This window comes from Notamacropus eugenii, chromosome 4 (assembly GCF_028372415.1).
Source record: "Notamacropus eugenii isolate mMacEug1 chromosome 4, mMacEug1.pri_v2, whole genome shotgun sequence".
NCBI lineage: Eukaryota > Metazoa > Chordata > Mammalia > Diprotodontia > Macropodidae > Notamacropus > Notamacropus eugenii.
In genome coordinates, this window is record NC_092875.1 from 130,715,504 (window position 1) to 130,741,837 (window position 26,334).

General features: G+C 33.7%; 1 protein-coding gene across 5 annotated transcripts in view; it reads left to right on the top strand.

Moving 5' to 3' along the window:
* Positions 1-26,334, top strand: part of TRPS1 (transcriptional repressor GATA binding 1) — a 296,959-nt gene that overhangs the window by 171,026 nt on the left and 99,599 nt on the right. The window lies entirely within an intron of this gene.

A 26,334-nucleotide genomic window follows, 5' to 3' on the forward strand; every position in this document is an offset into this window, starting at 1 on the left:
CAATTAACACATCAGTTTCCCAAGTATAACTGTGTTGAATTGCAGAGTTTAACAATCTGAATTGGTGGAAGGGATGTCTTTAGAGTCTCCTGCATCAGTGAAATCACAGGTCTGAGGTTTTTTTTTAAAGTTTCAAATGTTAGGATCATTGATTATTTAATAATTAAATAGGCAGTTCAGTGTAATAAGTATAATGGGACAAATATATAAATGTATGTATGCATATACAGATCTGTATATGGATATATGTGTACATATGTATATATACACATATGTGTATATTTATATATATAAAACCAGGAATTTCTACAAATGCAAAATTTCATTAATGGGCACAAAAAAATCTTACTGGTTTAAGAAAATAACTGAAATTGCCCATTTCCATATGAATGTGATCCTGAGCAATAGAAGAGATGTGAGGGATGATTGACTGGAAGTAGACCATGAGCAATATGATTTGCATTGGGACTTCAGTAATGACTATGAAAAAATAGAATGAAATATTTTTTTATGTTGCATTTTAGAATTTGTAAACATTTCCTCACTGGAAATTTTAGCACAGGCTAGCCGCCCCCCCCCCCCCCCGAAAAAGAACAAAACCTCAGAATCAGTAACACGATTTAAAGATTTGAGTTCTTCTGCTCCTGCTATTATCACTAACTAATCAAATATTGATCAATTACTAAGCTTTTTTTAAAAGCTTCTCCTGTGTGCCAGGCATTTTGCTAGGCACAAAAAATAGAAATGAATGTATCACTGCCTCTGAGGAGCTTCCATAGACATATAAATAAAGGTAATTCTGGGCAAGACACTAACTGCTAGGGAGGATCAGAAATGGTTTCATCTAGAAGATAGTACTTAAGCCGAGACTTGAAGCAAATGAGATTCTTTTTTTTAAAGAACCCCTGGAATAGTGATTATTGGATGGTAAGAACCGTCAGAGTACCTGGCATTCCATCTCCAGTCTCCATACCTTCTCACTGGCCATCCACCATCATTGAAATGCTCTCTCTCCTTACCTTTACCTGTTGGAATCCCTGATTTCCATTAAGACATAGCTGAAATGTGACCTTTTGCATGAGGTTTTTCCTGATCCATCCTAGGAAACTAGAGATTCTAACCTACAGATCTGAGGAGGGATTGGGTGTTTGTAAAGTACTTAGCACATTTCCTGGCTATGGGTAGGCATTTGATAAATGTTTATTCCCTTCGTCTTCCACTTGGAAGCATAATGAAAGCATTGGAATTAGGTGGCATGGAATGTACATGAAGCAGCAAAAAGACCAATTTGGTTCAAGTGTAATGAAGTAAGTGGTATAATAAGGCTAGAGAGGTTGGGTTCACATTTTGAAGGGCTTTAAATATTAAAGGACTTCACTGTTGATCACAGAGGAGATAGGGAGCTACTGATATTTGTTCAGTAGGATAGTGATGTGGTCAAGCCCTGTGCTGTCTGTCTACCTGTCTGTCTGTCTTTATGCATCTGTCCATTGACCTCTTCAGCTTATCCATCCAAGTTTCCATCCATCTAGGCTTCCAGCCCCAGTCTCTCCACTGATCATCAAGAAACTTCTTTGTTTATTGGATGTACATATACACAGCAAATATGCACAACAGGTAGTAAATATTTGCTGAATTGAATTGAATTGACCTGGATGGAATTGAATTGTATCTTGATTCCCTGGCATTCAGCCCGATTATGCAAACACATTTGAAAATAACATGACTTCCAGTTTCTCCGTGTTGGTGCAAAACAACCTGGTTAATACATTTTCTAGCATAGGTTTGTAGAATGTATTGCATTTCACTGTGGATACTGAAGATGTGATCTGATCTGATATTTAAAACAATTCATGGCATAATGAGGTATTTAATAAGAGCTTTTGTTATAACATCAGAATTCTGGTAGTATGGGAAAGATTTATTGTGATTATAAAATGTATCAGGTGTTATAACCAAGAAGGCATACACATCACACTTTTTGCCTTTAATAACTTCAGCTCCCAACTAGAAACAATAAAGGTCCATGTCTGTAGAGAGTTTGAGTGATAATGTGACTCCTTAATTAGCAGTCATAACTTAATTGTTGTAAAAGTGATTGAAATTCTAGATTTGGAAATAGAATTATTCCTATTATTGTTATGGTTAATTATAGCTAAGAGCAACTGAGATCATTGGCCTAAATGTATAAAATTTCATTGATTGATTATGGAAATGGTTTTGTTAAGTACTAGTTAATTGGATTGCATTTACATACTGGTAATTTGTTTCTTTCCTTATCTATTTCTTGTCTTATAAACAGAAGAAAATAAAAGTGTCTAGGTACTCCATGTGCTGGGATATAGCTGGATAAACAGTTGAGATTTTCCATCTTAAAGTATTCAAAGTTTACATTCTCTCCTACAAATAATTTTAAATCATTTCTTATCTCCCTTCTCTTGGTCCATATTTAACCATTTAGACAAGTTGAAAAATGGTAAGAATTTTGGGAATAAATACTATAGACACACTTCTGAAGAAAAAAGATTTTTCTGCACACTGTCTAACTAGAAAGTGAGTTTTCTACTTCTTTGAGTTTTATGTTTCTAGTACTATTGGGATGGAAGGTACAGTAACACATTATGTAATATATTATCATTCTTTAGACCATAGCAAAATCCTATTTAAGCTAGTTCAGCAGAATATGACAGAACTTTTTTTATTTTTAAAATCTCATAAGTTCTACCACTACCACCTGAATTTCTGATGAACAATTCATTACATCACACCTGTGGGAAGGGGTCAGTTTCCCTCCTAACTAGCTGATTGACTTGGAACTTTTTTTACCAGTTGGTCTATATCCCAGACTCTCCTTCCATTTCAATTGGTAGCATTTATATTCTATACCTCTTATTCTATTATTATAAAAGTCATTTGACTTTTGATCATATCTAGAATGTAGATTGTGTGATTAAATAAAAATGTTGTGTTTATTCATCTCGTTGGGTGTGCGTGTGTGTGTGTATCTCCTGAACTGTCAGTCACAGACAGGCTATATGTATTCATGATGCATTCTCAAAGTCTGTCAGTCTTTCTGTCTGAGGCAGAAACACAACTAGTATGATTACATTGACAGAAAAGATGGATAGAAACATCGCTATCATTGTTCCAAGTCTGATTCTCATTGTTAAAGAGAATCCATAGTTTTCAAAGTGCTATGAGCCATAGCCCAGGTAAGTTTGATTCTGACAAAATTCTCTTTAAAAACATTCTCAGTCCCTTTTTAGGGGTTGAATAAATTTCAGTTTCACTTTATGTAAATGAAAACATCATTTCTTTTCCCAGTCACCTTTTTTTTTTTCTTTTGGACAGATGCCTGGTCTATGTAATTGATCAAGTAATGATTAAAATGACCCATACAGCTCTTAAATGTTTTTGTCTGTGTACCTGATTATCATTAATAGTGCCTGAAAACACTAGGGATGAACAAAAGTTTAAAAAAGCCAAACAAAACTCAACTTTGTTTATGTGTGTTAAATTGCAAGACAGAATCATGTAGCTTTCTGCTATTGTCACCTCAGTTGTGATCAACCTAAATAAAGAGATTTGGTAACAAGAATATACAAAAATCCATATTTCAGAATTATAACATGTAGTTAGATATGAGTGGCAGTTTCCACTGAAGCAATGCAAATACAAATTTGATTCATTGATGCATTGTTGTACTTCATAGTGGAAAGGAAGCAGTATTTGTCTCCCTCACTAAGTGGTCTATTGCATTTTGACAAACCCAGTAGTAAACCTGGAGATTTATCCTTGGTTTTTTTTTTTGGGGGGGGGGAGGAAATGGGAACAAAGGAGTGAAAAGAATAAGGCAAGAGCTGTTCATGTTACCCAGACTGCTTAAATAACTTCTTGGGGTCTTATTTTTCTCTGTGCTCAGTTCCATACTTGTGTGCATTAGTGGAAACTTTCCATATATGTTGCATTGCTGAATATTAACTGGAGGAATGCCTTCTGAAGGGGGAACAGTATTGCTCTCTGTTCATTACTATTTCTCTTTGCAGCACCCTAGAGAAAGGAACATTATGCCCTTGTCTTTGTACAACACAACAATGTGAATATGTGTGTTTTCATTAGTAATGATTACTGAAGGAATATCTACAAGCAACAGAATAAAATAAGAAGATAGCATATTTAGGCTTTTAACAATTAGTTATGTAAAACTAGAAAAGGCAGCCCTAAGAGGCCAGCAGGTTCCCTTTTAGGGAGGGTCATGAATCAAAGGTTAGAGGACCATTTGTTTCGAATGTTGGAGAAATGATTTTTTTCCTTAGGGATAGATAGGCTGGGCTAGACAGCCTTTGATGTCCCTTCCAATTCTGAAATTGTTTTCTATGATTTTAACTGTTTTATAATTTTTGACCCTAGAGCCTACTTGAAGAACTGTTGGAAGTACCACGGTCACTTATTATTGCTGCATGTTCTTTAGATGACTGAACTGAGACGCCTTGCTTATTTTTCTGGCTTAAGTGTTAGAAGTATTTGGTCTGAAATATCTCCGGGAGAGTTTCAGGCAATTGAATAAAGATTGAGAAAATAGCTAAGAAGGTCATTCTAAATATGGTTTAGTTAGGAACCTGGACAGTAAACACTGAAATGGTAAATAGGTATTTCTAATTCAGAATCTGGAGATCGTGTTGTTTCTGAAGAAGGTGGGCCCTGTTTAGTTGTGATACTGCCTAAAGGCAGTTTTAAAAATCTGGAATATTGCCAGATATAGGGTCCCATTGGAAGACTGCAAAACATATGTGAGAGGGTAGAAGTACAAGTACATATGTGTGCATGTGTGTATGTATGTATGTGTATGTGTATATTCATATGTATACACATATATGTAATATACACATATATGTAATATACACATGTATATATATAAATAAATCAGAGACATATAAAAAATCAGTAAACTCCTTTGCTCCCTATTACCACCAGGATTACATGTAAAATCATTTGTTTGGCCTTCAAAGACTGGCATTACCTAGTTCCTTCCTTCCTTTGCAGTCTTCTCTTACCTTACTCTCTGCCACATAACCTGTGATTCAGAGACACTGACCCTCTTACTGTTCCTCAAACATAGCACTCCCTGTTGTGTGTCTGTGCGTGTCAGCTGGCTGTCCCTATGTCTCGGATACCCTCAATTCTTGTCTTGGTGGCCTTGCTCCCTTGGCTTCCTTCACATTTCAGCTGAAGTCTCATGCACCATAAAGGATCCCTTCTTAATATTTCTTAAACTTACTCTCTTCCTTCTGACATTACCCTCCATCTGTCCCATATACATGTGTATGTATGTGTATGTACACATACACATACATATAATTGTGTGCATGTTGTCTCCTCCCTTAGACCGACTTTGGGCAGGGACTTTTTTTTTGTTTGCCTTTCTTTGAATCTCCAGCATTTAGTACAATGCCTAAGACTTGGTAGGTACTTAATAAGTGCTAGCTGATTGGCATGCATTTATATATACATGCTGTACTAGGTCTTTGATTTCATTTATATAAGGAACTTCCGAGAATGATGTTCCTTCTATGAATTCATATCAGTACGTGCTCTGCAATATACAGTCTTAGAGAGTTGTCAAGGGCCAGGAAAAGTTAAGTGATTTACCCAGAGTCACATACACAATGTAGATCTCAAGCAAAACTTGAACCAAGATCTTTTTTTTTTTTTTTTTTACTATAGACTGGCATACTACTATATACCAGAGATGTAAAAATACCCATGGAATATATTTATGTATTATGTATATGTACATATATTAAATCTCTCCATATAAATAATAGGGTATTTGATCCAGAGCTCAAAGGTACTAGGAGACCTTCAAATTATAACCATAATCCCTTATTTTAGGAAACTGAGACTTAAAGAGGTTAAATAACTTGCCTAAGGTTATATAGGCAGTAAGAAGCAGGCTGGGGTTTGAAGTAAGGTCTTTTCATTACGAATTCTGTAGTTTTTCCACTTTATATATTGCCTCATCTTTTGTCACTCCGTGTCCATCTCTATCTCACTGTCTTTGTATCTCCTTTTCCCTTTCTGTCTTTTTGTGTCTCTGTCTGTTTAGGTCTGTCTGTCTCTCTGTCTCTGTCTCTCTGTCTTGCTCTCCCTTATTTACCTCCTACTATATGTGCGTAGAAATAGACCAAGAATTCTTGAAGAGTTTTAGCTGAGGGGGAAGTTAAATGTCTTACTAATAATTTCTGTTTGCTAAGGCCTTTTAAGTCAAAAAGTTCAATTAGCAAGCAACATATAGACTATTAATTTAAGTTTAGAATCATGAGAGAAATTGCTTGGTAGATTTTGTGTTATAAAACCAGGTAAGGGAAACACTTTCTACGGGGCTTTGACATTATTCCTTCCAAATCTTAGAAGGAAATATGATTTCTGAGAACACATTTTCAATTTACCTTGTGGATTTCACAGTTTGAATTTGAATTGAAAAAGTTTGAATTGCATTTAAAAGAATGTAAAAAAAAAAGAAGCTTTTTTTAAAAAGAAACTTATAATGCCCATTAAAGAAGATAATTTCCCTTAGGATTAAAGTATTGTATTTGTCTCAGTAACAATTCTTTTTTAGGTTCTATGTTTCCTCTTTTATTCTTAAAATTATATTATTTTCAAGGACTCTTATGTACGAAAAAATCAATCAACTTGCGAACTCAGAAAAATAACCATGTTTAAGAATAAAGTACAAATTAAGTAAAAACCAAAAGGTTTTTCTTCAATAATATTTTAAAATAGCATTTGTAAGAAGTTTGATATCATGAAAGAGATAAGTTGTCCCCATTAGGGTTATTTGGCGGCTAAAGCTGCTCAGTAATGCGCTAGAGCATATATAAAGAATTTAATAGAAACAGTTCCTGCTTTTAGTCTAACACAGGGCTACTGCAGCACAATGATCACCTCTGTCTTTACCTGTTAAAGGCCGGTATGACCACCATGAACAATATTTTCTGCACTGGAAACATTTTTGCGCACCATTAAAAAAACCCAAAATGTGTGCCAGCTGCTATTTCCATACACGCAGGTTAAGTCCATTTATCAAAATGTGCCACATGTCATCTGATCCCTGTATGTGTCTGGATATATGTATGTCTATTTGTAACTATTGTTTCTAAGCAGTACACAGCCATACCCCAGTATTTGAGGCTATGCTTAGAGTGTCAGATCTTGCCCTCAGTTACTCAACTTCAGCTTTATACACAGCAACTCCCTGGGTGCCCTACTGTCCTCTATTGTCTGTGCATGTATTCTTCATACTCAGTTGGCATTAGAAAGAATATTATTTCAGTGACAGTTGAGTATGTCTTAAGATTGTATTCTTAGTAATCTTGCCATCCAGTATTAACTTAATATTACGTATGCCCAATGAAAGTTACTGAAAGATTTGCATGTGATATTTATCCAACAATGACTCCTCACCATTGTATACAGAGTTGTGGTTGGCCAGTGGCATTTAAGTCTTTAATATGGCATGTAAGTTATGGAAGATGGTCAGAATTCTGTACTATATTTTACCCTATTCCCATCTCTCAATAATCACGTGGAAAGCCTTCTGCTAATGAACCTCTCCAAACTTAGCTAGTCCCATCTTTGGACAACTGGCTCTCATTCTGTCATCTGGCAGACATTCAAAGCTTTCATTTGTAGGACCTGCCAGAGCTTTCATTTTACTGAAAGAGCCTTCAAGAACCCATGGTTGCATTTATGTTGTGATGAGACATCAGAGTCTTTACTCTATATTTCATTGTATTCATATATAAGCTCACAATATCCAGTACAACATGATTCATTTAATCCCATTTTCCATTATGATGTTTAAGTGTTTGCTAGCTTACTTTGAAAATAAATCTTTACCTATCTTATTTTCATTTTCAGACTTCTTATGGCATACATAGAATATTTTATAACATTCCTCAGCATCTCAGATTATTTAAATATATAATTATCAAAAATACTTTGAGGGAAATGTGTGCATATATGTGTGTGCTTCAAACCTCTGATTTTTATCTAAGTAAGAACTTCCACCACCTCAATTATAATTTTAGAGATTTTGCTAGGGGGCATTGAGATATCAAGTGGCCTAATAATAGTAAAAAACAAAAACAAAAACTTGAACACAGTACTTGAACACAGATCTTTTCAGGCTCTAACACTACCTCTATTTATTCTGCTATAATACCTCTTGTGAAAAAACCTAAAAAGTCATGTTACAAATCTCAGATGATCATATGCAAGTTTACGTGCATGTCCTAAGAGTTAAGTTTTGTTAAAGCCACTTTTGACAAATACTTTTTTTGGACTGAGTATTTCTGTACAATATAAACCTTTTACAATGATCAGAATAAGAAAGAAGTAAGAAATAGCTATCTAAATGATAATAAGAATTCAGAGCATCTAAAATCTTTGGCATTTTTGTTTGGTATCTTATAGATATGTTTTATGAGTTCAGAAGGCATTTTAAATATGAAAGACAGAAAATGTTACTTTTAAAATCAACTGGAAGGTTTCCAAACTGGATTCAGGTTAACAATTATGAATTTTGACTAAGATGCCCAGAATATGTCTGAGGTCTCTGTGGTCATCTTGAAGAAGAAGAAGATTCTTTTGAAAACTACTGAGGCTTCTGAAAGTCATTTTTTTTACCCCAATAAGACATTAGACTTTTTTTTAACCAACCAATTTTAAACTAAATGCTATTTATCTTTAAATGATTCTTTAAAATGTTTTTCTTCAGGATTTTTTAAGTATAGGAAATAGCCAGAATTATAGAAAATAAACTTTAAAATATCCTCACATTTTCCACGTCTTGGATATCCTTCTCTTTTCTGAGATTTCCAGCTTTTCATTAGAAGACTATTATGAAAATACGTCATTCTTACAGCATTACATAAAATCAAATAAGAGATCAGTAGCTTAAAGCTTTCTGGAAACATTAAGTATCACTTGGAAAAATTGATCAAAGTATAAATATATTTAAAAATAAGCAAGAAATTTATTTGAGGCCAAGAGTTAACATTTTTTAAACTCTTCTCTTTATTGTTTAAATTAAGCCTAATTTATTTACAATAGCTGTGATACTAACATTTTTATAAAAATCCATTTTATTGACATTTGTAGCACATCAAATAAAATGGCCTTAGGTTTTTATTTTGTACTTTTTTCTTCCAGGTTGATTTAATTTTAAGTAATATGTGTTTATGGACATTGAAAAGAACAGTTATATGCAAGATACAGTGTTAATGAAGTGCTTCGGATGCAAAAGAAACTAATCAGGATTCTTAAAAGATAACTGACAGGTTTGCTTGTCCTGTATAAAATCACTTAAGTGATTGGTGTCTGCTCAAAGAGTTCCTAGTATATCCAAGAAAATTAGATTATGGGTGAGTAGAAAACAAATCAAGATAAAGATCTTGGGATTTAGAATGGTTTTCATCTACTCTTCCCTAAAGGTAATTGATATATAACCACTAGATAGGCAAAATTAATTTTCTGTTGATACTAAAACTACATTTTTATATGATTAACAATTTATGATAATTTGAAATAGAATTATTATAGATTTGTACATATTCTTTCATCCTTAATTTATTTGAAATATATGAATATATTTGAGTATTTGAAATATATGAATATACATGAATAGATATGAACAAAGTAATAATTAAAGAGGAAATATTTTTAATTGACCCACAGAATAACCAAAATGCTTTTCACTGGCATTAATGTAGAAAAAAATATCCTTCAGTCTGATGTGTGACCTATAGTTTTACTTTCAGCATCTTCTACTACAGCTACCTCAGTTAATACATTTTAACACATAAACTGGAGAAGTTAAGTGACTTACCCCAGGTTATTCTACAAGTAATAGATTCCTGAAACAAAAATTTGAACCCAGATCTTCTATTTAATTCCAGTACTTCTTTACATGGCAATTAATCACTTGTGTATTCAAAGGTTAAAAACAAAATGATTTCTAAAGTAGCTTAGAAGCATCTCTTCTCTTCCCAGCTTTGGTGCAGGGTTGGGAGAATGGTATGAAGAGGAATACATATTTTTTTTTTAGCTAATGGATATGAAATATGCAGATTATATTTATTTAGAGTAAACAGTGCAAGATTTATCATCAACAGACATGGTTTGTTGTCTGAAAACTCAGCATTTCTGTTTGCTTCTTGTAAAGATTCTCTACATTACCAATATACTTTCCTCATATATTGGCATTAATTGGTCAAGAAACAATTGCTATCAAATCTTATCTCTCATGCTAAAAAATTCCTTAAAGCAATCTCCTACTACAATAACTAGTTCTTTAACTCTGCAGAAGTAGAGAAAGTCACTTGATGAATTTTATTTAAAGGGTTTAAATATATCATACATTAACTGTACTTGGGTATTCTTTGTCAGGGAATAGCTTGAGCACTGGGGGAAAAAACAACACCAATAGCAACTCAATTTTCTATATTTATATAGGAGCATTTGCCAGGGTTTTATCCCCTCAGTTTATTTTATTTAGTTGGGCAGCATGTTCATGTTGTTCATTTGCTTTTACATGGAAAAGCTCTTGTCTATTCATTCTAGAAAGAGTGGAAAGATTTGAAACGGAAATATCATTGAGGATAGATTAGAATTGTGGCAATTCTATGTCTGTCTGGGGCACTGATTTATTTTGTGGTGAAAGTACCTCGTGTTAAAGTTACCAGACAATAAGGAGCGAGGACATTTGAGATATAGGGACTAGTGTGCAAAAGACACATAGGTAAAAAGTGCAGATCATATTTGGTCATAGTGAGTCTTCCAGTTTGGTGTAAGTCAAGAGTAGATCTGATTTGGGATGAACTTCATCTATTAAAAAACTCTCAGTTGTGTATTATATTTAATAAATATGTTAATTTTTCAAGCCACATTTGAAAAGATTACCAGTTTTACACATTTTCTGATAGTTCCCTATGAAAATAATTGAAACAGCCTTGGGACAAAAATAGGTCTTCGCTTTGTATTCATATTAGGACTTGACGTACAAATAATATTTTTTGTTTTCAGGATGTTTTCAGAATAGTAACCTTCTTCGCTTTTACCAAGACATCAATTCTATCCTAAATCATAGGTTCTTTTCTTTACTCTCATAATCTTAGCCACTATAGCAAAACAATTTAATAAAAAAATTTTTCATTCTGCATTTAATTCATTATTTTGTAGAATGAAAATATTTTTGTTTAATTATGTTTTTATAGTCACCAAGATTTTTTCATTCAAAAACCAGTGATTATGTTCCTGAGATACATAAATCATTGTACCAGATTCTAAAGGACATAAAGATAATTCAATTTTTTAATTAATGGCTGCATACAAGAAACTGTTTTGGGCGCCAGGGGAGATAAAAAAATAAAAGAAAAACTATGCCCTCACGTTGTCTACAGTCTTGTAGGAGAGAGGTTAACATTTACAATTATCCTTCAAAAATAGAGGTCCACGATCTCTGAAACTAGATACTCCACTGACATCTCAAACATGTCCCAAACTGAATTAATTTTTTCTTCCCACAAAACCTGTTTTTCCATATGACTTAACTATGTAGGTGAGTGACTCCACCATTCACCCATTTTGACTTTTCTTTTTGCATCTCTTTTCCTATTCAATTGATTACTAAATTCTGTTTGTACTCTCTTCTGTCTGTATATTCTATCTTCACAATACCTATGTATACTGTCCTCTGTTTCCCCTATTACTACCTTAGTATAGGTTCTCCCACCACTGGAGTATTGCATTTGCACACCAACAGGCATAATTGCCTTCTACATTCTCTTAATCTATCATTAATATCACTGACAAACTGTTTTTCCTAGTGTTCAGGTGATGTTGCTACTCAGAAAAATTTCAGTGGCTTCCTATTGCTTGCCATGTAAGGTTCAAGCCCATTTACCTGGTATTCAAGGCACTCCACTATCTGGTCCATCCTGTCTTATTTCATGTGGTTCCCCTTTCCATGCTTTGCATTCCAAACTGGACAATTTGCCATCTTCTCCCATTCCTCAGTCTTTGACACTGTCCCTGATCAAATTACACATCCTCCAAGAAGCCTCCCCTTACCCTTCTTGTCCATTTGGCCAGACTCAGAAGTGAACCCTTTCCACATGTCATTTAGTACCTTATTTGATTAACTTCTCAGATATTTGTGTTTGAATTGTATGTATGAATTTTCTCCCCTTTAGACTGTAAGAACATTAAGAGTAGAGATCATATCTGATCTAAATTTCCTATCTGCTCTAGCATATAGTATGGTGTTCTTCACCTATTAGACAAACTATACACATTTACCAGATTGAATTGTGAAACACTCAATAATCAATTAAGTGAATAATAATTGAATAATAATCAATTGATTAATCAATTTAGACTTTGGACTATTAACATAATAGGCATAAAGAAAAAGGAATTGAAGAGAAAAGGTATTAAGGAGCTATAGCCTTATCATTGTGCAAAGGGTCTATAGAAAATTTCTAGTACATAACTGAAGTGATAAGTACTTATAAGGTGCTTAAAACTGGAGATGAAATGATTTGTCTGTGGTTACATAGCTAGTAAATGTCAGGGGCCGAATTTGAATCTAAGGTTTCCCGACTCCACGTCCAATATTATTATTTTAGATATAGTATTTTACCAAAAAAAAAAAAAAAAAGGAAAATGGGCTATTATGACAGTCCCTTTCAGGGTTTTTGTGAAGAACAGAGAAGATAATACTTACTTAGTCCAGTGCCTCAAAAAGTACATTACCTATACATATATACACATATGCCTGTGTATGTATGCGTGTTTATATGCTTGTATACATGTATGTATACATGTATGTATGTATATATGCATGTATGTATATATGTATGATTATACATATATAAAATATATAGCTAGCACTTTATTATTAATTATAATATAGTTAATAGTCTGTGTGAATTTATAAGCATTGAATAAGGGGTTGCAGTGAGGCAGTATGCCTTCTAATCAAAAATATGATGAAAAATCATTAAGCATTGTCCCTCTTTGAAAATGGTTTTCTGAAAGTATTTTGTGTCACATATATATTGAAAGAGGCATTAGTAAAAGTTCTTAAAAATTTGGTTAATAATGAATGCACTATGCCATAGAGCCCACTTTAAATTATGTTAATTTCTTCTAAATTTGCAAAGGCTCAGGGCAGAATTTGGATTTATCCTCTGTAAATTTTCATTTTCTAAAACAAAGTTGATTCTGAGGAATGCAGATTTTTTAAAGAGGCAACAGAAACCTCAAAACTTCTCTCCTTTTTTGTCCTCCCATTGCATAAAACTATTTCAACATACTTTTTTTTTAAATTTAGGCTTTGTAAAAAAAAAAATGTCCTCATGCTGAGTTCTTGTTTGCCAAGTTTCAGCTTGGATAAAAATTTTATAGCTGTTATAAACCCCTGAAAATAGACATGCCTAAATGGAAATCCTTACACAGTCTTAATGAGTGGCAGAAAGGGTGCCACTTAATGAGGAATAAAGTAACCCTTTCATATCTTGAAGGTTATTGCAGCAGCATTATTTATCATCATGGAATAAGATATGAAAGGGACTTAAAATCATTTATTCCAAACTCTTATCAACTCAATGACCAACCACATTTCCAGAAGACTCACAGTGAAGCATGCTACCCAAGAGAGGTGATTGATTCACACATACACCCGCACACACATGCACACACACACAGTGGTCAATTCAGGCATTTGTTTTGCTTGACTGTATGTGTTGGTAGTGGTTTTTGTTTTCTTTTTTACTTAGTAGAGGGGGGTGGCAGTGAGGAAGATGTGGGAAGGTAAAAATAAAATAAAATTGAATTTGTAAAATGGGAGTAAACAAAGATTTTTAAAAAACAATAAATATGCCCCCCCCCCAAAGAGATCATCTCCGCCACCTTGATCATTTTTACAGATGATATTGCTGAATCCCAGGGAAGTGAATCCCCCCATTTGCCGTAGGTCCCATAGGTATAAACAGCAGTCAAGATACAGACACAGGTCATTTGACTCCAAATTCCATAGCCTTGCTGCATATGCTTTGAAGAATTGACATTCTATTTAGCTATCTCTGTATTATATTCAGACTTATGTGTAGTAGAAATATGACTTATATCTTATGATTTCAGAGTTAAATGATCCCTAAGAAATATGTCTACATTTCATTATTAATATTGAGAAGTAAAGAGGTAACTATTGATCAGAGAATCCTTAAATTCTGTGATCTCCTTGGTCGGGTTCCATTGCTTGTCTTAATATAGAATTTGTGGCATATGGTAGGGATTTTGTCTTGGTCAGACGTCCCCTTTTCAAAAGGATGGGACTTCTGTCTCTCTGATACCACCAAGAATGAGTTTTGGTTTGAAGGACAGAAGGGGGAAAGATACAAGAAATGATAAACACATTTAGGACTCCTAGGGATGACAAATTTGGTGGATTGCCAGAAGAGGACCTAACAGAGGGAGGTTGGCTCAATGTAGTCCCACCCCCTCAGTTATTCAGTTAAACATGAAATGCAAAGATACTAAAGATCAATCACCATTAAAACAGATGGGATTAGAATAAAGTTTGGCTTCATATAGAAAATATTTTCAGGTCCCAAAGAAGACCTACTTATAACCTGCAATATTTGATGTAATTAAAACCTATTACCAAAGATGAAATTTAGTATCCACTGATGCTTATTTCATCCACTAACTTGGCTTGTGTAACTTTTGTTTAGATTTTTTTTTAAAAAAATTCCTAAAATTTATCATTCTTTCTCCCCAAAACACATTTTAGTTATAGCATTGATGTATAAATTCTCGACATAAATGATGCATGATCAAAAGAACCTGATCTTGATTAAAAGCAATCTTATGAAAAATAAAAATGTAGTTACTATTCCAGTTTTAGGCCTTAATACAGGTATATATTTATCAGTGATGACATATTATATATGCTATACACTCAGTTCCATTCAATTTTGCTTTGCTGAGTGATATTCACTAACTGGAAATAATTCTGATAACCTTTATGTTTAAGACAAATAAAAAGAATGTCCAGCTTTCCTCAGTGGGCTTTATTATAGCACAAGTAATTATCCAATAGTGATAAAATAAAGCAACATGACATCCATGCCAAATTATAGATTGACAGATTGAAAAGCAGAAGTCTAAACAAGTTGCTTATATGTTATATTAAATCTGTTTAGTAAAACCAGGGTCAAAGCTGAAGCGTGAAAATAAAAGAGGTTTGTAGTCCCAACGAAAACCTCTCAAGAGGAAATTGACAGTTGGGAGGAGGAGGAGGAAATGTCATTGATGTAAAGTTTTTTGTTGGGCCCACATGACAAAGGCCCAGAAAGCTGTTATATTAACAGCTAGATGGAAATTTATAACTTGGGGAAAACAGATTGATAGTTATTGGTTCTAAGCCTGAATTATAAAGAGACGACCTGAGCTCAAGTGAGTGATTAATCACCTGCAAGTAGGCAACAGCACCCATTTAAAAAAATAAAAATAAAAACCCAGCAACTCTATAAGAGCTTCCTGTTAGGGCATACAAAAATATGACTATGTGTCATTCTAGATGTTTCTAAGTGAAATACATTGTGAATATAAAATGTTTAGTCCTATGTGAAAGCAATTAAATTGGGATCTGTATTTTTGCAAAGAAAGGAAACAACCAACCCCTCCCCAAAAAAAGACATAGGATCTGCACTGAAGGTAGGAAAGACCATTGGAAGGATGAATACCTTTTGGAATAGAATGTGTGGAGTGTAAGACTGAAAGCACAGTAGGCATTTGATAGGACTTCATGCCTCTTAGACATCTGGGTGCTAGTTCCCAAAACAGCTATCTCTGAATCAGAGAATATATAACATTTGTCAATGACGATTTTTTCTTCTTTAGTATTTCAAGTAATCTCTGATATCATCCATATGTATACCCCATTACTTCCATTCCTGTTCCTCCCATAAACTATCCATGTCTTTTCATCTTGGACCACTCTTGTCCAGAGAGTGCTGTAAATTTTCAACAAGGAATAAGTGCTTGATTAATCATGCCTTAAGGGCCTTTCTCATTATGTAATTCTTTCTTTTCTTTCTTTCTTTCTTTCTTTCTTTCTTTCTTTTTTACTAATTTATTACTAATATCTGACAATCAAATAGTTTTATATTTTACAAGGTGTTTCAAATACTGTCTTATTTGATGCTTCTCAAAAATGCATTATAAGAGGAATGACTATTATTATCCCCATTATAAAGAAAAACTCAACAACTTGCCTAAAATGATTCAGCTGATAAACAGCAGACCCAGAAGTGAGACCCAGAGCTTCTGACCACAGATTCAAGGCTCCTTCCCTAACATCATGATTGCTTACCTTTATCCCAGAGAAATTCTAATCCAAATGGGAAAAAATAATCAGTCAGAAAAGTGTTCATTTTGTTGTAGTTTTTTGTGTGTTCTTAAGAGAAAAAAAGTAAACCATTTGAGTATTCTTCTTTTTAAATTAAGAGCAGTATGCATAAAACTTGCAGTAAACATCAAAAATAATTTAAGTATATGTAATGTTTATTATACTTCATATTTATGTGCCCAGTAGGATGCATTTATTGCAATGGATAGGACTCTAGACTTGGAGTGAAGACCTTAGTTCAAATTCCACTTTAGTTACTGACTAGCTGTAGGATTCAGTGACCTTGTGCTTCAGTTTCCTCATCTGTAAAATGAGGTTTGTTTCATTGACCTCTGATATCCCCTCCTCAGTTAAATCAATCATCCTTTAATTTCTGGAGAGGGAGATAAGAGAATAGAAGTGAAATAGATAGAGGGGAAAGTTGTTGAAGGGGAAAGAAAAAGATACAGTTGATAAAAGATGAGAGAGAGATGAGAAAGGAGAAAAAGTCATTAGCCTTTGAGATGAGTTAAGGTAAAACTGCTTATTGCTTTCCTTAATGAGCTTCAAAGTAAGTTATTGCTTGTTATAACTGTTCTTTGAAATTAATTGGATGATTAACCATTATCTTAGTAGACATGTAGGTATAGTTGCCACTGGAGTGATACAGGAAAGAACAATATTTCTATCCTGCATCGATTGTGAACAGACCATTATCACTACAGAAGATACTTGGAACAGACCAGATGACATCAAGGTTATAACTGGATCTGGCTCACAGCTGGGTTACCCACTCTCAGTTGAATTCAGCTGATGGATGTATTGATTAATTAATTTAAGTATACCAAAAAGTTACTGGCATCAGCCTCTAAAACTCTCCTCACTTGCCTTATACTTTTTACCTGAGCCAAGTAGCCTAAGTGAAATGGAAAAAAATAAAATTCATGGAAATTGCCAAGCAAAATAAATATTAACAACTCAATTTGCATATTGTACTTACCATTTATTTGACAACCATCTAGGAAACAAAGAAAAAAAGGAAAGTGTCCTCAGGGAGTTTGCATTCCATTGGGAGAAATTAAATTATCCTTATAAAACTAGTACAGTGTAATTGGGGGAGGAGCATTAGCAACTAGAGGATGAGGATAGGCTCACTATAAAAGAGGGCACTTGAGCTTTGAACGACAGAAGAGGTATTTTTTGAGGGAGGAAGTCTATTACAGAATTCTTTTTGGCACAACAGCGAACCTTATGAAGCAGGGAGAACAGATGTTATTACTATCCCCATTTTACAGATGAAGATCAAATAAATTAAGCAGCTTACTCATGGTCCCAAAGCTAGCAAGCAGTGGAATTAAGACTTGAATCTGGATCTTCCAAAAACATGTCCAGTGCTCTTTCGTTTGATATGCTATTTGCCAAATAATTCTGTAATCATGTTGTGACCAGTACTGAGAGTGAAATATTTCTTACTGTGAAATGTGTGGTCAGCATGGCTGTTAGAAAGTTATGTTTAAAAAAAAAAAAAGAACTTAGTAAAGGAATTTGGAGTAATACAGCAGAGACTTCTCTGTCCAAAGTAATTATATTATATTCAATGTCTTCTCTCAATTTTTTTTGTGCTAGGGAGGATCATAAGGGCATGTATAATCTGAAACAGTAGACTATCCAGAAATCATTTTTACAGTTAAATCTTTACTATCCTGTTTGGCTGGAGAATGGAGGTGGTCTGGCTAATCAAATATTCTGGCTTACAAAGAATTACTTGTGTACTATACATAGTTATACACTACCAACTTTCAAACATTTAGAACATGACTGCATTCAACACTAAAATGAAACTGTATACAATTCAATCTTTGCTGATGCACTGGACACTTTAGAGCCTTGGCATCTCTAAGGGTCATGATCATTTTATCATAGTTATTGCCAGGTTAATAGAATAGCATAATAGAATATTGAATAACAGTGAGTTTAATAATTTGGTTTTTGAACGTGACTGAAATTACACCTGAACACAACTGTGTCTATCATCCTCCAAATTAATTTCACAAAACCAAAAGACTTCATATCAAATCCAGAGCAGGAAACCCTACTATCTTGTTTTTATTTCCCCTTCCTCTTCCTGCTCATGAATAAACATGTAATAAATTGTACTTATGAACAGATCACTGGGGAACCAAAATGAATTCAATGTAAATCCTCTATTCAGAAGCCTGGAGTGATAGAACATAAATATAAAAAAAAAATAATGTAGGCTGTGGCATGTGTAGGTGCCAAATGGGAGATAAAGGCATTGAAATCCTATAGATCCAAGGGTTCCTTATCTAGGTTCCATAATCTAAAAAATTTTTGCTAACTGTACTTAGATATAATTGGTTTACTTTGTAATCCTGTGCATTTTATTTTATGCTTTTAAAAACATTCTAAGAAGGATCCCTGAGCTTTTGCCAAACTGTCAAATGAATCCAAAACACATGCACACACACACATACACACACACACTTTCACAAATTCTATAAATGTTGAGGGGAAGGAATGAACACTTAAATTTTCATAAAGAAGGTATGACTTGAGATCTGCCTTGAAAGAAGGATATGACAGATTCTCAGCAGGTAAGGGCATTCTATGTATGCCAGGGAAATGATGTGTACAAAGATACAGAATCAAAACTGTGTATGACATATTGGGAAGATAGATGTCCATGTTGACTACAGAAGAAAGTAGTGGAAAGTTTGTTTGGAGGGATAAACAAAGGACCAGATTTTGGAGGCTCAAAGATTTTGTACTTTCGGCTAAACCTTACAATTTAAAAAAATTACAGAGATCCAGAGCCCTCATTTAAAAGATGAGGAAACTGAAGCCTATGCAGGTGCTGGGTCATATTAAAAAAATAAGGATTTTGCTGAGATATAGGTGCTTTGATGGAGGAATTATAAAATGTATAAGAGGACATTTAATAAAGCTGTTATTTCTGTTTATCACAAGAGAAGTAAAAGATGAGGTATCTAAGTACATACCTTAATACTCACGTTTGAACACATACACAAAGATTCACTTTTTCAAAGTCACCATGGAACTTTGCAACTTTATAGTAACGCATTAATTTTAGTATCCCAAGAATATAAATCAGGGAGGGAAAATTAGACTCAACTTCTTAAATAAGACCATTATAAGTAGGTGCTGTCTTGTAGTATCATAGCTAAAATTCTAGACCACTGCCAAAAGGTCTTGGTTCAGGAACAATCACAAACTACAACAAGAAAAAAAAAGCGGTTTATGGCTTCTGTTTCTTGTGCCAGTCAACAAGATTTAGAAGGAAATGCAGCCAAATTTAATGGTCGTTACCTGATGAAAAACAGACATCCTTTGGAATAGACTCAAGCAATCCAGGACAAGACTAAATGTAATTATGAGGACTCCACTGAGGCCAAAATGGCAGTGGAGTCAGAGAAAACAGATGGATCCAAAATTTGGAATCATTGTCATGAATAATCTACCTTTTTTTTTTTTTAAGTGAATAACAGAAAACCTTTAGAATGAAGAATAAAATTGATTTTCAACCTAGTCAACTAGGTAATTTAAACTTTTAGGACTGGAATTAAGAGTGCTGGGTTCTATGTCAGTTTCACCATTATAATATTGGATAAATTATTTTAACTTTCTGAGCTCCAATTTGATCTATAAAATGTCAATAATTAATATGTGCACTGTCTGCAAAAAGAGGTATTACAAAAAATGTTCTGTAAAGTCAAGTTCCAGATTAATATGATTAAAATTATTAAAATGATATGCTACTTTATCCACAAATATTTCTTTAAATCTGTTTGAGATAATAAAGCTTCATCCATCTCATGTCAGTGCTTAGTTGGGCATCTCTAGAAGGAGTTGAATAGATAGACTCTGAAATAATGAGAAGAGAATTTTTTCAATTTAATTTCAAATGAAAAATAAAATTATTAGAAAGAACTTTATGGCTTTTTTCTGAGAAAGACAAATTATTAGCATTTCTTTTAACTTACAAAATAATAAATAAGTACCATAGTAAATTGCTCCCAAGAACTTTTAGGAAATCCTCTCTGTGAGCCAGTGGTCAAACAACAATTCAGTTTAGTAACTTTGCCAGTTTATTAGGATTCATAGGCAATGCAGAAGTTTCACCCTCAGGCCAGACCCGTAGTAGCTGTAGGAAAATGATTTATGTGTTGTAATAAATGTTACTTCTCAATCTGTTTGCTTGTTCAATGGTTGAGGTCCCCAAAGAAAGGTCTATCTCAAATTAGGACTGGCATGTATTATCTGTCAACTTTATATAGTACTGTAAAAGTCATTCAGCTGACAGAAATATTAGTAGAATGTTTTATAGATTCTGTACTGTGCGAAGCTTTGTATTGGGGAAGAGAGGCGATGGGGCCGTAGTGCTGTGGTCCAGGATAAAGTTGCGTGTAGATGAGTAGTTTCAGTGCTTCTCGGCAAATGAACATCTGGCGCACATATTAATTCCATGTGTGAAAATGAGATCAGCCCAAATAATGACCAGAATCAATCAGACTTCAGCCTAGCAGTAATGTACACGGTTCCTGATTTGTTAGACAGCCAGAATTGGCAGCACTGTGCATAATTTGGCACCAATTGACAAAGATTAGACTGTTTGGGAGCCCTGACCAGTTATTAATTTGGAGCCACCCCCCCTTAAATTTTTTGCAAAGTAAAATCAGCTGTAACATATTTGTCCCAGCCCCCTCCTTTTCATACAGGCTCTAATTGTTTTAGACAAACAAGTGAGCTTGCGGCCTGTTCACTTTACACAGGAAGACATGAATTCTTTGATCCATACAATATTCTTTAGCTCAACCTTGGAGCTATTTACTGAGGAGATTTATTTGCAGACAGACAGTAGAACAGTTTTTGGTGAATAGAAATGAGTGCAGCTTCTAAGAGTTTTCAGCTCAAATTTCTGTTTTTCATAAGATAGATAAAGCTAAGCAATCATTTTTTCTAACCTCAATCATTATCAAGTTTTTCTTGTTTACTGGGTTTTTTTCTTTAAAAGTGGAGAATTCTTTAGACTAAGATCTTTCTGGTTTCATCTAATGCAATAAATCTTCTTATTGCTGATAGAATGAATTCCTTTTCATTTTGATGTTCTAGATTTATGTGCATAATCAAAAGTTAAATTTATATGTTATAAATTTCCCCATGGGTGGGGGGACAAATATTTCCAGCATCTCTGACTTTTCTAAGTTTAAATAAGACCACTTTGCATTTTTTTGGTAATAGAATATTTCTAGGGAATTCATTTTAAAAAAGAGACGCTCTTAAAATTAAATTGAGCCTAATTAAGAGTTATTCTTATGTAGTTAATTACATTATTATAAGTATTTAGCAGGATATTTTTAGAGATTACTTCCCCAGTAGATAAGTTCTTGCACATAAAAGCTATTAAAGAAAAGATAGAGAGTTGTCTAATTTGCATAATGCAGTAAATACAATGCCAAAACAATGTTTAAGACACTGAGGGAAGTACTTAGAGTTCAGAAGATCATACTGGGTAAAGTACCCAACTAAGTGTCTCTTTCCTCTACTGATTAATCAAATGTTCGTAATACATGATTCATGAAGGACATCCACTTGAAAAAGCATCAATAAAAAGTAACCACTCATTTATGTAGAACTACTTTCTTCACAGCTTTGTGAAGTATTACAATATAAACCCATTTTACAGATGAGGAAATTTTCTGTCAGGGAAATTGTTAGCTATTTTTGATCACATACCTAATAAATGACAGACAGAATTTGAACCCAAGTTTCCTGAGTGAAATATCCAGTATTATTCTCAATACAGTGTATTGTGATGGTGATCATTATGCTTCCTGATTCTTCACAAAATCAGTTTGGTGGATGTATACCATTTTGATGATGTTTGACGATAAAATATGTTCTGTTCTCTCATCTCAAAATTTAATTCCTTATATTTTTTGACAAGCAGAACATGAAAGGCCATTTTTTTTCATGTTTATGCTTCAAGTTTGTAATTTATAATCAGTAATTTATTCTTTAAGGAAGAATATTTTAGGATATGCCCCTGCTTCTCTTCATTTTCCATTTATTTTAAAGACTTTTGTAGCATTTTCCATGCTTTTTTCCTTTGATTTTTTTTAGGTAGTTTGTTAATAGAATGACAACATATAAATTAACTGGCTACAATTAAGAATATGGGCAGGTAACCCTATTTTACTGTGAACTATAAATTATTTCCATATTTGAAAAGGACATGTTAAAATGTGCAAGAGTTTTTATTTACTGAAAAATATTTAAAGTTACATTTTAGTAGAAACATATCTTAGTATGTAGGGTATCCTTTAAACTCATGCAGCTATCACCTATTTACAGATTTAGATAAACATATTATAGACTAAAATATTTTACTAAACACATTATCAGAAAGGATATAGCTCTACATATAGATCCTGTTAAGTTTGCTCCAGACTGTTTGAGGTATTGTTTTCTAGTCAGAAAGGTACGGTCTTACCAAGTGTAGGGAAGTGTAGTGTGGGCACTTACAGCCCAAACACTTTCTTCTAGAGAAATTAGATATTTGTTACTCAGAAGATGTAAAATGTGGGCAGATCAATAGACAGGGGATTTTGCAAAGAATGATGGGAATAAATGACAGAAACTTAATTTGCTTTCTGACTCACTTAAAAAAAATAACTTTTATTCCCCCCCCCCAAAAAAATTTCAGCAAAATATTTTTTAAATGTAGTATTTATGTAACTTCCAAAAAATTTTAAAAATGCATGTTGGTCTCACACCTTTAAATAATTTCCAGTACTCATGGCTTTTTCCAGCATTATGACTAGCCCTGCAGGTAAGAATTCATAAATTTTTTTTAAAAATCACCACATCACTTTCAGAGTGAGGTAAAATCCTGTGACTGGAATGTATCATAATTCGTCACTCTGTCTACACTATCAGTAAAACCATGTTAACAATAGCTTTGTTTCAGCATGGTTTTTGTTGTGTTCAAGTTTGGCATAAGGAGAAAACATACACTTCAGTGAGAAATAAATTTACTTGTATAATAGTAGATTATTTAATTGCATAGGTTTTTTATCATGTGTACTTTCTAAAAGCATTTTAGACAATGGTAACGGTGACACATTTCTGTGAATTTTGCATTATCACTTTTAGTTAGTTTCTTTTTTTTTTTTTACTTATTATCACATTTAAGCATAATATATTGGTGTTGAAACCAACTCATTTTCACTCATTACTTGGGATCTTGCCAATAGAATTGGGTCATGTGATCTTTACAATCAACACATTTTTGCGAGATTGCAGATTTTGTGTGAACTCGAAAACTTATAACTGTTTGAGAAAAGATAGTCAACTCTGGTACATTTAAATATTTTCATCACTATCCAAGCAGATTCTCTTTTTTCTTTGCAAAAGCTTTGAGGCATCTCTGTCATAACAAGCTGGGAGGAATCGTAACTATCTCAGAAATCAAAAAAGTGACTGCTTTTTTATTTCTTTGTTGTTATCCAGTCTTTCTTCAGTCTTGTCTGACTCTTTGTGACCCCATTTGGGGTTTTCTTGGTGAAGATAATAGAGTGGTTTGCCTCTTTCTTCTCCAGCTCATTTTACAGAGGAGTAAACTGAGGCAAACAGGGTTAAGTGATTTGCCCAGGGTCACACAGCTAGTAAGTGTCTGAGGCAGCTCAAGTATTCCTGACTCTAAGCCAGGCATTCTATCCACTGTGCCGCCTAGTCACCTATATCTGCTATTCTGATAATATCATATAAAATCTTGCTTTTTTACTCCTGTACTTAGGTGAATCATGAGCTGTGATTTGCAGTGTTGGCTGTTGTTACTGAGTTGAAATAATTTTCCATTTTTCTAACAAATCTTTTAACTCAGTACAAAGGAAAGTCCCCAGGTTCTTTTGGTTTAATATTTCTGTTCCACAATTTTATTCTATAATGAGTTGTTGCCAAGACAATCAAAGGTAAAAGCTAGTAATCTGCTGACCTAGATCATCAGTAGGAAGCAGAATAACCATTGCCTAGTGCCATAGAACATGTATTCACAGTACATGAACACTTTAAAATGTGTAATATGCTTATAGCAGAAACACATTCTGGATTTGGAATTGGAGAATATATATTCAAAGAGTGGCCTGGCTACAATCTAAGTATACCATTTTGGGGAAACCACTTCAGCCATTTGAGTCTCAGTTTCCACATCTGTCATATAATCTCAAATTTGGAAAGTGCTGTGGATCCAACTCATAAGGGACTCAAAGTTCTTCTGTAACATCCCTAACATGGAAACATCTAGTCTTCACTGAAGTTTTCTAGTTGAGTGGGAAATGAGGGTAGCTTTTTGATACCTCTGATTGCCAGGAAACTGTTCCCTTCATCACAAGATAGTAGAACAAATGTTGACTCCGGGGTCAGTGGACCTAGTTGAAACCCCAGCTCTTCTTATTTTTATGTGGCTTTGGTTGAGTCTCAACTCCTCTGGACCTCATTATAAGCAAATCATAATTTTAAAAGTTCTTTCTTTACAAGATTATGTGAGACAGGCAGATAGATAACTAAGGAATGTATTTCCATCCACATTTTATGGAAGATAAAACTGGAATGGAGAAGATAAGTTGCTTTTCTGATATTAAAGAATTAGCAGAGACAGTACTTGAACTGGCCTTTAGACTCCAACTTTGGTGATTTTTCTACTGCACCATTTTTGATGCTTAAAAAAATTCTGTTTTATTGGGATCTTTAAATTGTACAATCCCTTTTCTTCATAAACATACCTGAAATGTTATAGCAGTTAAATAAACACATAGCTAAATTTAGACATCATATATATGTAAAAATATATATACATACATACATATACATATATATATATTTATAAAATTTAACAAATAATTTTCAGTAAAAATCTCTTATTTTAGCTCCTCTGCTCCTTGGTATCTAACAATATATTCTGTACTTGGTATTTCATGAGATCCTTGATTCTCCCCTTACCTTCTATAGAAGTTGGTTTAGAGATTCCCTTTGTGTCTCATACCACCCTGGCTTTCTCCATACCATTTGATTGCTTATTTTTATAATCAAGATTAAGGGTAATATCTGTTGACAATATTAAGCAGACATTTTTTTCTTCCACGTTCTGGTTACTACCAAATAAGGGGAAAACATGTTTTCCAGTGCTACGATAAGTTAGTAGTATAAATTACAACTTTGCTGTATTGAGAAAGGAATGTTCATCCTTTTCTATCATCTCAGAAACAATTCCAGAATCAATCAAAGAGCTGGTGAAAAGCACATGGTGACAACTTATATCTTTTCTAATAAATAGAAGAGATATTCCCCCCTTCAAGTTATTTTTACCTCTTCATTTTGCAGTCACCTTTAATTATGGTATTTTAAACTGATTCTGGAGCTGGAAGAAACTTCAAGAGATAATCTGGTCCAGACCCTCTAGCTTCAGAATCTACTACATTTTATTCTTTAACTTTTGGTCTTCTGATATGTGATACCTCATCTTTGGCTGTAATTCAAGGCCAATTAAGCCTGTTTTATGCCATTTACATTTCCAATGGTTTTAATTTCACCTACGATTTCTGGAAAGAGCTATACTCCTAGAATAAGAAAAAGGGACCAATAAAATTGAATCAATTTAATACTCAATTTCGTATAAAGGCTTATTTTTTCCTACAACTGTTCATTTTTTATGCTTTATGCTTATGCTTCCCTCACTGAAGTATTGTTGAATTATGTAGATATATCCTTTTAAACCTGGAATATTTTTTAAGGTTTCTGCTTTCCATTTAGGTAATGCTACCAGAGAGAGTGGGATGGTT